This window comes from Macaca mulatta, chromosome 6, assembly GCF_049350105.2.
Source record: "Macaca mulatta isolate MMU2019108-1 chromosome 6, T2T-MMU8v2.0, whole genome shotgun sequence".
Taxonomy (NCBI): Eukaryota; Metazoa; Chordata; class Mammalia; order Primates; family Cercopithecidae; genus Macaca; species Macaca mulatta.
The window spans coordinates 93,675,212-93,690,885 of record NC_133411.1 but is presented as its reverse complement, the minus strand read 5'-3'; the positions used below and the strand labels follow the sequence as shown (position 1 = coordinate 93,690,885).

The 15,674-nt window shown below is 36.2% G+C and overlaps 1 protein-coding gene, 1 long non-coding RNA gene and 1 other non-coding gene across 6 annotated transcripts in view; 2 read left to right on the top strand and 1 right to left on the bottom strand.

The window, feature by feature from the left end:
• The window catches only part of RASA1 (RAS p21 protein activator 1), a 121,281-nt gene that overhangs the window by 77,735 nt on the left and 27,872 nt on the right, over window positions 1-15,674 (bottom strand). Inside the window, exon 1 of one of the 4 annotated variants that reach the window (XM_078004445.1) lies at window positions 13,219-13,274. The exons of the other annotated variants lie outside the window; for them this stretch is intronic. The gene's annotated coding sequence lies outside the window, so the exon portion shown is untranslated. Of the gene's footprint in view, window positions 1-13,218; window positions 13,275-15,674 lie in introns of those variants that run through there. 4 annotated transcript variants of the gene reach the window in all.
• LOC144341319 (uncharacterized) lies at window positions 184-3,550 on the top strand. Its single transcript, XR_013418178.1, has 2 exons — window positions 184-315; window positions 3,505-3,550. It is a non-coding gene; the product is annotated as an uncharacterized LOC144341319 (long non-coding RNA).
• Window positions 12,905-13,015, top strand: LOC114679102 (U6 spliceosomal RNA). Its single transcript, XR_003730784.1, has one exon. It is a non-coding gene; the product is annotated as a U6 spliceosomal RNA (small nuclear RNA).

The following is a 15,674-nucleotide window of genomic DNA, read 5'->3' as shown; positions in this document are numbered from 1 at the left end:
CCAGTATGCAGTAAAGGATTAATAACTCAGTAGGGCTAGGTTGTCCACACCTTGGATATTCCAAAGAAAGGTTTGGTCCTTGCCCACCTAAGGCCCTTGAAATATGCTGCTTAATAAGAGGGCCTTTGTTTACTGAATCTTTGAGCCACACCAACAGATTATGCTAACAATGTAATTTATGTTAGGGGCCTTGGTCCATGCAGTATCAGAGTCTGACCTCTGGAGTCAAACAGATGGAGTTACTAAAGTCAGCAACGTGGGCACTTTAGGCCTTCATGAAAGATACCCAAAAAATCCCTGGACACCAAGACTCAGGTGAGTTCTCCTGGTTGGCAATACTTGACACGTGTTGTCACATACTGCTACTGTGAGCAGCAGTTAAGCACTGTCCCTATGACTCCCCTGGGAGAGGGTAACTGGAAGCTTGCATCTAATCTCTGCTGGACTCCGCCCTATGCACCTCTTTCAATTGCTGATTTTAAACTGTAACCTTTTGCTATAATAAACTATTATTACTGTTATATAACAGTTTTGCCGTGTTCTGTTAGTCCTTCTAGCAAATCACTGAACCTGAGGGTGGTCTCAGAGACTTCTGACAACCATCAATCTCATCAGAAAAGTCATTAAGTATTTGAGAAACCTTCAAAGTCACAGCTGTAGATACAAGGCCTCCAAAATTCTAATTTTTGCTTGAAAATTTAAATATCGCCTTAAAGTACCAAATACTGCCAGTTTTTTTTCCTCAAAGTGACAGGCTCACTTAGTTCTTTTTCAAGAAAGTATCTGCCATGTACTGAAATATAAATAACCATAGTTTGTCAGTTATTTTTCAAAGTAAAACTAATGTGTCATAAAAGAAGTGGCTAGTTCAGGTACTGACTCAATAATCGCATAACTATTTTTTCTCAAGACATTGCACGTCAGGATATAGTACTATGTGTTCTTTCCATTCCAACCCACAAAATACTAAAAAGACACATACTCAAGGACTGCAACTTAATAAAATTAATAATTTTTATTGTTCTATCAAAGACATTCTTAACTGGAAGTGGCTTTATTTTTTTCTGCAGGTATGTGGCAGCAAAGAATACAATAATTATTAGTATAGTCTGATGCATAAATTACTTGATAATGAATTATTTGGTACATTAAGGCAATTACTACATGAATTTATACTAAGGCATTAGAAGTTTTCATTTTGTACCAGAGTGCAAACGTCAAAAAACTGAAAATGGCAAATAATGCATTAGTATTATGAAAATTATTTGACTTTACAGACTTCTTGAAAGGGCCTCAGGGAATCCCATGCTTTGGAACTCTAGGGAAAGCAGACAGACTATCAATACTAGGAAAGCCATTCCAACCACTTTCTACAACAATCTTAACTAAGTCAGTCAGCACTTACATGAAAAACAAGACTATCACCAATATTGTAACCAAAATTTTAATTCCTTTCTACTTCTTTATGCAAAGCCTACTCAGACTCCATTAGTTGTAAATTTTTGGTGGCCATTGTTTTTAAATAAGATCAACTCTATCATAAAAAATAACTCTGGAAGTAAGTTATTTCTAAATAATTTATTCAACTCTCATATTCTATTGATGTATTTCAGATTTCACTTACTAGCTTTGCATCTTTCCTTTGATTACAAATATTCTGATGATACATTCCAGTCTCTTTTGATTAATTTTTCTTTAGATGAATCACCCATTTATAGAATTTTTTAAATTTCTTATTTTCTTCTTGATAGTTTGCTATGATCCTCATCGTCAACACAATTTCAAAAATTATTTAGGAGTGTCTTACATATAACTTACAGTTATTTACAAAGAAATCAACTTCAAAGCAGTCAATTGATCTTCAAAAGCAACAAGCTGCTTGACGTTACTTGCCCCAACCAACAACAGAAGTCTTTCCTGTAGCCAAACATTACATTACCTCTCTTTCTTCTTTTTCCTGGTAAAGCCCTGCCTCCAAGTCACCCAACAAGTAGAAGAGCTTTCAACTAGCACATACACATAAATTCTAGAAAAGGATCTTATCACATATAAAAATTTAATGTATAATAGAAGGCATATCACAAAAAATATTCAAAAAATATTGATACAACATTCAGTTAGATGCTTGGAAAGTTATCAACTGAGAATCCCAAACCATGCCAAATTAAATGTTAAACAAGTTAAAGTATTTTTTTAAATACTATAAAAACTATAGGTTTATATATAAAATACTGATATACGATACTCTTTGCTTAAAAGCCAAAACAAAAACCAAAAATCAAAGAAATATACAAAGACTGAGATTTGACAGTACAAAACATGTGAAAAATACAAGATGTGCATGTGCTCACATAACACAAGAAAGGATCATCACTGTGGCTGCTTACAGTATCATAAGACCAGATAAAACTTAATCACTAGAGATAAAGAGTAAATAAATTATGTACATCCAATAGAAAACTGTGTGGTTACTTAAAAGAGTAAGGCAGTTTAAACATTCAGAAGTACACAAACACACTGTATGTACTACCATATACTTATCTTCAAGTCTTTGCACAAAAATGTCACTCAATGAGTCCTATCTTGACTACCCAATTTAAAATGGCAACTTCTCCTCTGGCTGCCAGTACCCTATTATCCAGTCTGACTGCTTTTTCCTTTTTGCCATAGCACTTACTACCTTCTAGAATTCTATACTATTTAGGTATGTATCATATTTATTGCATGTCTCCTCTCTGCAAAATATAACTTACAGAGCAACGGTTATCTTAATCTGTTTATTCATTTATCCTAACCACCTAAAATAGTGCCTGAGTAGGTTCTGAAATTTTCATCCCTTAAATAAATCAATATAGACAGAATTGGTATTGACCCTAGAAAGTCTAACTGGGAAACTGATAGTCAGTGGCAGAAAGGGATCTTTTTAATTAGAGTACCTTTTTTTATATGTTGTATTTTTTCCCTCCGTGAAAAAATATATTGCCTATTAGAAAACTTAACAATCTTATGCATTGCGTTAACGACAGCGATACATTCTAAGAAATTTATCTTTAGGCAATTTCGTCATTGTGCAGACATCATAAAGTATACATACACAAATCTGACTGCCATGGCCTACTACACATGGCATAGCATATTGTTTCTAGGCTACCAACCTGCACAGCATATTGCTATACTGAATACTACAGGCAATTGTAACACAGTGGTATTTGTGTATCTAAACATATCTAAATATAGAAAAGGTACAATAAAAATATGGCATTATAATCCTATAGGACTGACCAAAATATCATTATGCTAACATAACTGTATGTTACACATAGGTAAATGTATACTTATGTGTTATACATATGCATGTACATTATATACATACATACACAACAGCAATGGTTACTACCAAGAACAGTGAGATTAGGGAAGTATGAGGGAGTAAAGACTTTTTCCTATATTGTTCATTATTTTGTTTTTTAATGCTAGTTATAATACTTGTCACATTACTTGCAGCAGAATAATCTCCAATCAAGAACTGCTAGAAACGACAAATAAAATACAAAAAATAAAAAAATAAAAAGAAGAACAGTCTGTTTAAATCATCCAAGAGCTAAATATGGAGGCAATCAGAATTTAAGGAACCAACATTTCAAAAAAAGTAGAATCCTAAAGAAGGTGCCATTCAGCAGCCACTCTGCCACTTTTCCCCTCAAACTATTTATCTGCATATTGTGGTCACAAAGCAAGAGGCTGAGAATTCATGCAAAAGACCCAGGTCTTCGGTCTGGGTCCTAATAGGAGGAAAACAATCCAGCAGAACTTTCAACAGTCTCACAAAGCTGGTGAGACAAATATTAAGAGACTTGAAGGGCCAGGATTCTGGCAATAAAAAAGAAACAGAGAACTGAACCACAGGCTTAACTATTTCCCTCCAGAGACATCTACTGAACTGTGAAGCTACAGAGACAAAAAGTTAAGTAAAGACTGCGTAGCAAGCTGTAGTATTCAAAAGTTTTGTGATTAAAGTGATCTAACTGCATTCTATCGGCCTAACAGAGGAGAGGCTAAGCCATCCATCCTCTATAGCAAATGATCATTTATATAACCTATAAAATTGTCAAACACAATGTCTGGCATTTAATTAAAATGTAACACATGCCAAGAGAGTATACAAGAAGACAAACAAGTAAATAAATGAAACAAAGATACAATATAAAACTTCCAGAAAAAAACAAAAGTTGGTTCTTGGAGAGTCTATTAAAGTCAACATTTTGTTAAGACTGATCAAAGAAGAAAAAGTCACAAATTATCAATTTCTGACTCAAAGAGGAATAAATTTTAAAACTACAGACAGAAGGCTGTAATAGTTATTCAAGAAAATATAGCAAAAGACAAAATAAAGATAAAATTTAAGGATAAAATTTGAATATTTAAAAAGTAATCAAATTTGTAAAATTAAGAGCTAAATATAATGTTAACAGATTAGGCAGGTTTTTTTTTGTTTTTGTTTTTGTTTTTTTTTTTTTGTTTGAGATGGAGTCTCGCTCTGTCACCCAGGCTGGAGTGCAGTGGCGCGATCTCAGGTCACTGCCAGGTCCGCCTCCCGGGTTCACGCCATTCTCCTGCCTCAGCCTCCCAAGTAGCTGGGACTATAGCTGCCCGCCAACACGCCCAGCTAATTTTTGGTATTTTTAGTAGAGGGGGGTTTCACCGTGTTAGCCAGGATGGTCTCGATCTCCTGACCTTGTGATCCACCTGCCTCGGCGTCCCAAAGTGCTGGGATTACAGACATGAGCCACTGTGCCCAGCCAAGAAGCTAATAATTTGAAAAGTTCCATAGAAAATACACTGACTAGAGCATAAAAAGAAAACAACGACAGAAAATACAGAAAAGTTATACCTGTCAAATGGTAATGCAGAAAAAAAAGAAAATACAGAAAAGAATACAAAAGACGAATGGGGCATCGTTTTTTAAAAAGTTGCTAACAGGCTGGGCAAAGTGGCTCACACCTGTTATCCAACACTTCAGGCGGCTGACGAGGGAGGATCTTTGAAGACAGGAGTTCAAGACCAGCTTGGGCAACAAAGCAAGACCCCCAACGCTACAAAAAAGGTTTTCTAAAACAAATAAGCTGCGCACAGTGGTGCACAGCTATAGTCCCCAGCTACTCAGGAGGCTGAGGCAAGAGGGCTGCTTGAGCCCAGGAGTTCAAGGATGCAGTACGCTATGATCATACCATTGCGCTCCAGCCTGGGTGACAGAGTGAGACCCTGTCTCAAAAAAAGGGGAGGTGGGGGGGTAGACATACATGTACAGTACCAGAAAGAAGGCAATAGAGAATAGAACAGAAGCAAAATATGAAGAAAAATCAGTCAAGAATTTTCCAAACTCAATCAAAAATATTAAGGCAAAGATTCAAGCATTCTATATATCCCAGCAAGTTTTTTTTTTTTTTCCTTAAAAAAAAAAAGGCCACATCTAGGCAAATCACAGTAAAGATGCTAAAAACCAAAGGCAAGACTAAATAATTTTTTTCAACTTTAAGTTCAGGGGTACATGTGCAGAATTGTTACACAGGTAAATGTGTGTCATGGGAGTTTGTTGTACAGATCATTTCATCACCCAGGTTATAAAGCCTAGTACCTATTGGTTATTTTTCCTGATCCTCTCCCTCCTCCCACCCTCCACTCTCAATTACACCCCAGTGTGTGTTATTCCCCTCTATGTATCCATGTGTTCTCATCATTCAGTTCCCACTTATAAGTGACAGCATGCAGTATTTGATTTTTACGTTCCTGCATTAGTTTGCTGAGGATAATGGCTTCCAGCTTCATGCATGTCCCCGTAAAGGACATAATCTTTGTTATTTTTCTAATGGCTGCATAGTATTCCATGGTATATATGTACCACATTTTCTCAATTCAGTCTATTAATGATGGGCATTTAGGCTGATTCCATGTCTTTGCTACTATGAACAGTGCTGCAATGAACATACATGTGCAAATGTCTTTATAACAGAATGATTTATATTCCTTTGGTTATATATTCAGTAATGAGATTCATTGGTTGAATGGTATGTCTATCTTTAGGTCTTTGAGGAATTGCCACACAGTCTTCCACAACAGTTGAACTAATTTACACCCCCACCAACAGTGTATAAGCATTCCTTTTTCTCCACAACCTCGCTAGCATGTGTCATTTTCTGACTTCTTAATAACACCCATGCTGACTGGTGTCATGGTGGCTTTGATTTACATTTCTCTAATGATCAGTGATGTTGAGCTTTATTTCGCCTGATTCTTGCCCGCATGTATGTCTTCTTTTGAAACATGTCTCTTCATGTCTTTTGCCCAGATTTTAATGGATTCTTTTCTTCGTAAATTTAAGTTCTAGATGCTGAATATTAGACCTGTCAGATACATAGTTTGCAAAATTTTTCTCCCATTCTGTGGGTTGTCTGTTTACTCTGTTGATAGTTACTTTTGCTGTGCAGAAGCTCTTTCATTTAATTGGATCCCATTTGCCAATTTTTGCTTTTGTTGCAATTGCTTTTGGCATCTTCCTCATGAAACTTTGCCCAGGCCTATGTCCTGAATGGTACTGCCTACGTTGTCTTCCAGGGTTTTTATAGTATGGCGTATTACATTTTAGTTTTTATTTCATCTTAATTTTTGCATATGGTGTAAGGAAAGGGTCTAGTTTCAATCTTCTGCATATGGCTAGTCAGTTATCCCAGCACCATTTATTGAATGGTCCTTTCCCCATTGCTTGTTTTTGTCAAGTTTGTCAAAAATCAGATAGCTGTGTGAGGTCTTATTTCTAGGATCTCTATTCTGTTCCATTGGTGTTATGTCTCTGTTCTTGTACCAGTACTATGTTATTTTGGTTACAGGAGTTCTGTGTATAGCTTGAAGTTGGGTAGCATGATGCCTCCAGTTTCGTTCTTTGGCAAGACTAAATCTTCAAAGTAGTCAAAACAGAAAGACATTATATTCAAAGAAACAGATAAAAAAATTTTGCTAACTTTGCAACAAAAATACTGGAAAGCAGAGAGAATGGAATATCTTCAAATTTCTGAAAAAAAGTAACTGTGAATCTAGAATCTAATGCACAGAGACAATATCCTTCAGACACAGAAACAAGTACATTTTCAGATAAATAGAAAGTATATTTGACAACTGACGTTTACCAAAAAAAAAAAAAAAAAAAAAAGTATTAAAAGAAGTTCCATAGGCCAAAAGAAAAGTTAAAAAGTTCCCATCCTACAGGAAACAATGGAAATACAGCATAAAGTGAAGAACATCATAACAGTAAATATATGTGTAAACAAACAGTGTACAAAGCAATAATATCTAATGAATATTAAAACGTGTATAATAGGCCGGCACGATAGTTCATGCCTGTTAATTTCAGCACTTTGGGAGGCAGATGCGGGTGGATCACTTGAGGTCAGGAGTTCAAGACCAACCTCCCCAACATGGCGAAACCCCAACTCTACTAAAAACACAAAAATTAGCTGGGTGTGGGGGCACACACCTGTAATCCCAGTCACTTGGGAGGCTGAGGCAAGAGAATTGCATGAACCTAGGAGTCGGAGGTTGCAGTGAGCCAAGATTGTGGCACTGTACTCCAGCCTGGGCAACAGAGTGAGACTCCATGTCAAAAAAAAAAAAAGGTATAATAAACATGCAGAGCAATAATGTAAAAAGCAGAAGGAGGCCGGATGCGTTGGCTCACGCCTGTAATCCCAGCACTCTGGGAGGCCCGAAGCAGGCGGATCACGAGGTCAGGAGATCGAGACCATCCTGGCTAACACGGTGAAACTCCATCTCTACTAAAAATACAAAAGATTAACCGGGTGTAGTGACGGGCGCCTGTAATCCCAGCTACTCGGGAAGCTGAGGGAGGAGAATGGCGTGAATCCGGGAGGCGGAGCTTGCAGTGAGCTGAGATCGAGCCACTACACTCCAGCCGGGGCGACAGAGCGAGACTCTGCCTCAAAAAAAAAAAAAAAAAAAAAAAAAAAAGCAGAAGGATAAGTGAAGTTCAGATGTTCTAAGTTCCTAGCATTGTTAGGGAAGTGGTAAAAGTAAATATTTTCAGTAGACTGTAATAAGTCAATGATACATGTTGTAATCTTTAGGACAACCACTAAAAGACTAAAATGTCAGGCTATATAAAACAATAAAACCCACTTATAAGAGATGTATCTTAAATATAAGAATACAGAAATGTTGAAAGTAAAAGAACACAAAAAGCTTTACCATACTAGCACTAATCAAAAGAAAACTGATGTCAGACAAACTAGATTTTAAGACAAGAAGTATCAGCTGGGCACCATGGCTCACGCCTGTAATTCCAACACTTTGAGAGGCTGAGGCAAGAAGATCACCTGTGGTCAGGAGTTCAACACCAGCTATGGTCAACATGGTGAAACTCTGTCTCTACTAAAAATACCAAAATTAGCCAGGTGTGGTGGTGGGCACCTGTCATCCCAGCTACTCGGGAGGCTGAGGCAGGAGAATCGCTTGAACCCAGAAGGTGGGGTTTGCAGTGAGCCGAGATCACGCCTCCAGCCTGGGCGATAAGAGCAAAACTCTGTCTCAAAATAAATAAATAAATAAATAATTAAAAAAAAAAAAAAAAGACAAGAAGTATCAGAAGTAGTATCAAAGATAAGAGACATTTCATAATACAGTAATGAATTCATTAGGAACTGGTATATGCATATTTAGAATTCATTATTCAAAATATAAAGCTAAAATAAAACTATATGTAGTTCTATATAGATAAAACCCCTAACATAGATAAATCTACAATAGTAGGATGGGAAACTATACATTTCTCTCAAGAGTTTATTTAAAAAGCACATGAAAGAAAAAAAAAAATCAGTGAACATATAAAAAACCAAGATTCATAAATATAATTGACCCATGAAGAAAGCTGAATCCAATAAAAGTTTGTGTGTATATATATGTGTGTGTGTGTGTGTGTGTGTGTGTGTGTGTGTATATATATATACAGAGACACATCTTTCAAGTGAACATAGAACATTCATCCAAAACCATATGCTGAATCAAAAAGCAAGCCTCATTTCAAAGGACTGAATTCATTCAGAGTATGTTCTCTCAAGGGAACTAATCGAAAAATTACTAACCCCTAAAAAAACTATAAAAGTTGCCATCTATTTGGAAATATGTCTTCACAATATGCTAGTGAAGAAACCAAATGCAGATAGGTCAGATAACAATTTGTGACATGTAGCTGAAGTTATGCTTGGAGGGAAATCTGTAACCTTAAATGATTATATTAAAAAAGAAGACAGAGAGGAATTATTTAAGTATCTACCTCAATAAATTAGAAAAGACAAAAAGTTAAACCTGAAAAGACAGAAAATAAATAGGACACAATTAACAAAATCAAAAGCAAAGGTACAACACAAGACTTCAGGAAAAAAAATGAAAAATTGGTTCTTGGAAAGATTAACAAAATTGGTCGACTAGAGAAGACTGAACAAATGAAAAAGGTCACAAAGTATCAATTTCACTAGTGAAAAAGAGACAGGTCCTACTGAAGAACAATTAGTCATGCTATTATACATTAAGAATTAATGCAAAGATAGACAAGTAGACTAATGGGACAGAAGTGAGATGTAACAAACTCACACATGTATTGCCATTGATTCATGACAATGATGAGTCTGAAAAATATGAGCTTTTTACTTGATGGAAATGGGTCAACTAGATATCCACATTGTTTTTAAATGAATCTTGACCTCTTCCTTGCTCCATTCACAAAAATCAATTCCATATGTACATTATATCTAAAAGAAAAAGATAATAAAGTGTCTAGGAAAAAACACAGGCAAATATGTTCATCTCCTTAGAGCACGCAAAGATTTCTTAAACATGACTCAAAAAACCTCAACCTGTTTATGATTCAATTTTATTATATAAAGCTGAAAAAGTCAGAAATAATCTGGGATGGAAGAAGTTATAATTCTGTTTATTCGGGAAGAGGTAGCATGCGTATTAGGCAGAAAGCAGCCCCAAAAAGATATCTAGGATGCTGACAATATTCTGAGGTTCTTTAAGTATGGATTACATAGGTACATCCACTTTTTTAAATTCATTGTGATAAACACTTAGAATACTATGCTTCAGTATAGTATACTATAGAATACTATGCTTTATGTGTGCTACACTTCAACCACAAAGAAAAAAAAAACTGATAAAATTAACTTCTGTTAAAAAAATCAACAGTTCAAAAGCACATATACTCATCAAAAGACTCATAGCCAAGACAGAGAATAACCAGAAATAAATACAAAAAAAGACAAACCAATAGAAAACTGGAAATCAAGACTTCTTCATGGAAGAGTTACAGAAATGACCAATAAACATATGAAAAGATACACACTTCCATTAATCATCACATCAAGAAAATAAAAATTTAAAACCACAAGAGCTATTACACCACCAACCCAACTAAATCACTACAATGATTTTATTTTGATACTAAATGTTCACAAGAATGTAGAGCAACTGAAATTCTCACACGTTGCTACTCAGAATTTAAATGGGTACAAACACCTTGCAAAACTATTCAGCAATTCCTACCAAGCTTATTAAATGAACATCCCATGATCCAGCAATTCTAATCCTAGCTGTATAACATAAATGTCTATACATGTTCATCAAAAGTCATTATCACAAAATTCATAGTAATGCTATCTGTAATAGTCAAACTACACACACCTTAAAGGTCATGTCCATCACTAGTAGAAAAAGATAATATACTGTTGGTATAGTCACAATGTAACACAAGCAATGGAGATAAGGGAAATAGTGCTACATGAGACAACATGAATAAATCTCATCAACATAACAAAGTAACACACAAAAGAATGGATATTAAAGGTTGAGTATCCCTAATCTGAAAACTGAAATCCAAAATGCTCCAAAATCTGAAACTTTGAGGACCACCATGACACAAAAACAAAATGCTCATTGGAGCATTTGGATTTCATATTAGAGATGCTCAACTGGTATAATGCAAATAAAGCCCCCCAAAAATACGAAATCTGAAACAGTTCTGGTCCTAAGCATTAAGGGAAACTCAACCTGTATATGATTCAATTTTATAATATAAAACTCAAAAAGTCAGAAATAATCTAGGATACAAGAAGTTAGAATTTTGTTTTTCAGGAGGAGGTGGTGTGCATATTAGGCAGAAAGCAGGCATAAAAAGACATCTAAGATGCTGATAATATTCTGGGGTTCTTTAAGTATGGATTACACAGGTACATCCACTTGTTAAAATTCATTGTGCTGAACACTTAAGATACTATGCTTTGTATGTGTTATACTTCAAGAAAAAGTATACCCAAGGAAAAAAAATTAATTCTAAACACAGAAAAACTCTATACTAAAACTTTCATTTCAACACTAAAGGGAGCATGCTTTAAAATTAGTATGTGCATACATATTATATGTAATTGTGCATATACATAAAACATTAGACAGTCAAAACTACATCTACACTAAACACCTCATAACAATGTGTTGTCCAGCTGTTACCCTCTCCCTCATCTGTTTTATTATCTTGGACTTAATCTCCCTTAACCCCCAGTACTGCCAAATGTTTGCAGAGGCCACAACAGTGGTAACTTGAAAATTCACATATGTACTGTTCAGCGGCCTAAGACTAAGTGGTTGGTACTAACAGCTGAGTTAATGGGTGACTCAGAGCCAAGACCTAGCCCTGCCTCATCTTTTCTGCCTTTCCGTGACTAACGTCTCATGCCCACGAAGGTCAGAGACACGACAGAAATTCATGCATCTGCCTCTTTGGCATATACAGTTTTATACCTCTCAGGATTGTGTCACCATTTTTCATTTTCTCTGTTCATTAACTATGTAAGTTTTAATCATATAATCATCTTTTAAACTTTTTCAACACACAAAAAATCTGAATATTTTCTTTCCATATAAAAAGCTCTTCTATCCCCAACTATTATATGCATTATTCTAAAACTCATTTTAACATCCTTACAACAAAATAATTAGAATTGTAGATATTACCTTATAAATAATTGCATAAGATTTCATACAAAACCTTATTCTATCATGTTTCAACTATATTTCTGTCATTAGTAAGTAGGATAAACTTACCAGCTAAGGAAGTTTTCTTGTAATCCATCTAATTCTTTTTATTTTAATATTTTTTTTGAGACAGGATCTTGCTAGGTTGTTAAGGGTGGTCTCAAACTCCTGGCCTCAAGAGTCCTCCCACCTCAGCCTCCCAAGTAGCTGGGATTACCGGCAGAGGCCACCCTGCTCAGCTTATGAGACTGATCTTGCTTTGTCACCCAGGTGAGAGTGCAGTGGCAAGATCAGAACTCAATGCAACCTCAACCGCTTGGGTTCAAGTGAGTCTCCTACCCCAGCCTCCCGAGTAGCTGGGACCACAGGTGTGCCACCACCATGCCCTGCTAAACTTCTTATTTTTATTTTTTGTAGAGACAGGGTCTCCCTATGTTGCTCGGTCTGGGCTCATGCAATCCTCTCTCCTTTGGCCCCTCAAAGTGCTGGGATTACAGGCGTCAGCCAACTGCACCCAACCCCCAGCTTAACTCTTAATAAGCAACACTAAATATCTATTATTCTTGTTTTATTGGTCATCTCTTCGCAACATATTAAAGTGTTCAAAAGAAAAAAATTGTAAGAAAACAGTATAACTCCTTAGCACTCTTGCCTCTATAAAATGTTTACACACCATTCTCTTGCATACTGATTTATTCTTTCAACATCGATATAGGTTTCTGACTCCTGGAACAATTCACATCAATATCACACCTACCACCAGAAAGCAGGTGTCAAATGTTCCCCTTCTTTGTAAGAACCATATACAGTACTCACTTCTGCAGCACATATACTAAAAATTGGAATGATGATAGAGAAAAGATCAACATGACCCCTGCTCAAGAATGACATGCAAATTTGTGAAGCATTCCATATTTTTTTGGCACTCTTACCACACACACACACACACACACACACACACACACAGAGAGAGAGAGAAACGGTTAACTGTGGGAGATGAGGGATATGTTAACTTACTTGACTGTAGTAATTACTTCACTAAATATATGCATATCAAAACATTATGTTGTGTACCTTACATATAGACAATAAAAAAGAAAGAAAAAAGAACCATATACAAACCTTATATGTAAGTACTTTATTATAGCCTTTTTGGTAACTATAAAACATCAGCATCACTGTGAATTAGAAATGGAGAAAGGTTACTATATTTTACAAAAGGAAACACTCATGAGGAGCTTAAATTAACTTTTCCAATATAGTGATTCACTAAAAGCATTAAAAACCACAAACGCAGGTTTTTCCAAAGGCTAAACTTGGGTTCTTCCTCTATACTACTCCCATTGTAAGCACCAGGTAGAGAGAAACCTAACGACTTGCTATTACTATGTTTCTCAAAACATGCCCTGCGGAGAATGATCATTAAGCACATAAGTTTAGAAGAAGCAGAGTTAATCAAGAAAGTTTGTTTAGTATATTAATGACTCATAGGGCTCCTGTATTTATGTCTAAGGTTGCAACTTTTTGAGTGTGAAAAATCGGACCTTGGCGATGACCTTGAGCAGTAGGATATAAAGAACTCCCAGATGCTTAGCGCTCCATTAATGGAACACTAGGCATAAACAGGTTAATGTACATTCTGGATTTCCAAGAGCAAAGACCCAAAATGCAGAAGTTCTCAAATTACTTAACTGTCAAAAAGTCACAGAACACCAATTCCTTTAACTGAACAATGCAGTGTACAATTTAGGAAATGTTATGTGATGCTTATGAAACAGCTGACACTCGTTAACTGACTAGTAATTCGCTCTCTTTGTTCAAAACTGCTTTCTTCTGATACAATGTCTACCTCAATTCTCTAGGTTTTGATTAAATACATCGGCAAATATTAAAAATAAAGCATCATTTACTTTCAAATACACTAGGGTAAAAACAAAAAATCCAACCTCGATGATTGATTTATAAAATACTATTAAGTTATTTAATTTATTTATTTATTATAACTATTTATTAAGTTATAGTTAATTTATAAATTAACTATTTACTATTAAGAATTAAAAAAATTACCAAGTATTATCTTTTGCTATTCTGAAAAATCTACTCCCCTTAATTTGCTATCCCCTCTACTTATTCTCTGAAAGGATGTAGCCTCCAAATTCCCACAAACCAATCTCTTTTCAACCCCTTTAAAACTTGTAACCTTTAAGCGGCCTTTAAGCCACTGTCAGTTTCCTGTTCCTCCTTCTTTTTTTTTTTTTTTTTTTCAGACGGAGTCTTGCTGTGTCGCCCAGGCTGGAGTACAGTGGCACAATCTCCGCTCACTGCAAGCTCCGCCTCCCGGGCTCACACCATTCTCCTGCCTCAGACTCCTGAGTAGCTGGGACTACAGGCGCCTGCCACCACACCCAGCTAATTTTTTGTATTTTCAGTAGTGACGGGGTGTCAGTGTGTTGGCCAGAATGGTCTTGATCTCCTCACCTCGTGATCCGCCCGCCTCAGTCTCCCAAAGTGCTGGGATTACAGGCGTGAGTCACTGTGCCTGGCCTCCTGTTCTTTCTTTACATACAAGAAGATTAAAAGTCACCACTCCATCCTAACAAGTAAAAAGCTGAACAAACTGAAAAATCAATAGCTCTAGTGAGATCCTTCAGAGAAGTGAGGTCACAGGGCAAACCACTGTCCCCCAAAATTCAGAGACAGGCAGGCAGATAGAGAAAAATCCCAAGTCATCAGAACAGAAACCCACAAGCAGAAACTTCCTTGGGAACCAGTGCCAGGGTAAGAATATTTCAACTATAACGACAAATTGTTGGAGACTCGGTGCAAACAAATGACAATTTAAAACTCCAGGAGGACCCAGTCATGTAAGGCCCTGACACTCTTGTGAATTTTACCTCCAGGAGCTCTGCTAGGCCCTTACAGTAAATATCAGAGAAAAATCCCTTTGTGCTTCTGGCAGGGGAAAGGAAAAAGGAACAATTTTGAAATATGCCACAGCAATCAGTTTTTAACAAGGCCTGCCTTGAACAGAAACTAATTTACCAGAGCCTAATCTACCTGTGGATAAAGAAGTACGGTGAATAACTCCAGTTCACTTTAGCCTTTCACAAGAGGAAAGGGAAATACCAAATTCCAGTCCCTTCTAGCCATTCTATCCCACCTAAAGGTGACAGGGATAAGGGTGGGGGACTGAGAAACAATGGTTACGTTCACAGTCCAGGAGCACAATTTCACCAAAAAACTGGGACCTAATACTAGGACTACACAATGCCTCCCTTATAACTACATCACTAAAGGCCTATTTGCAGCAGTTCCTTTTACCTAGTACATCATGTATACCTTTCAATAAAAAATTACAAGACATAATAAAAGGCAAAAAACAGTTTAAAGAGACAGAGAAAGCATCAAAAACAGACATGACAGGAATTCTGGAGTTACCAGATTGGGAATTTTTTAAAACTATGATTAATATGCTAGGTGCTTTATGAAAAGGGAAGACAATATGCAAATACATAGACAACGTAAGCAGAGAAATGGAAATTCTAAGAAAAGATAAAGAGAAATGTTAGAAATCAAAA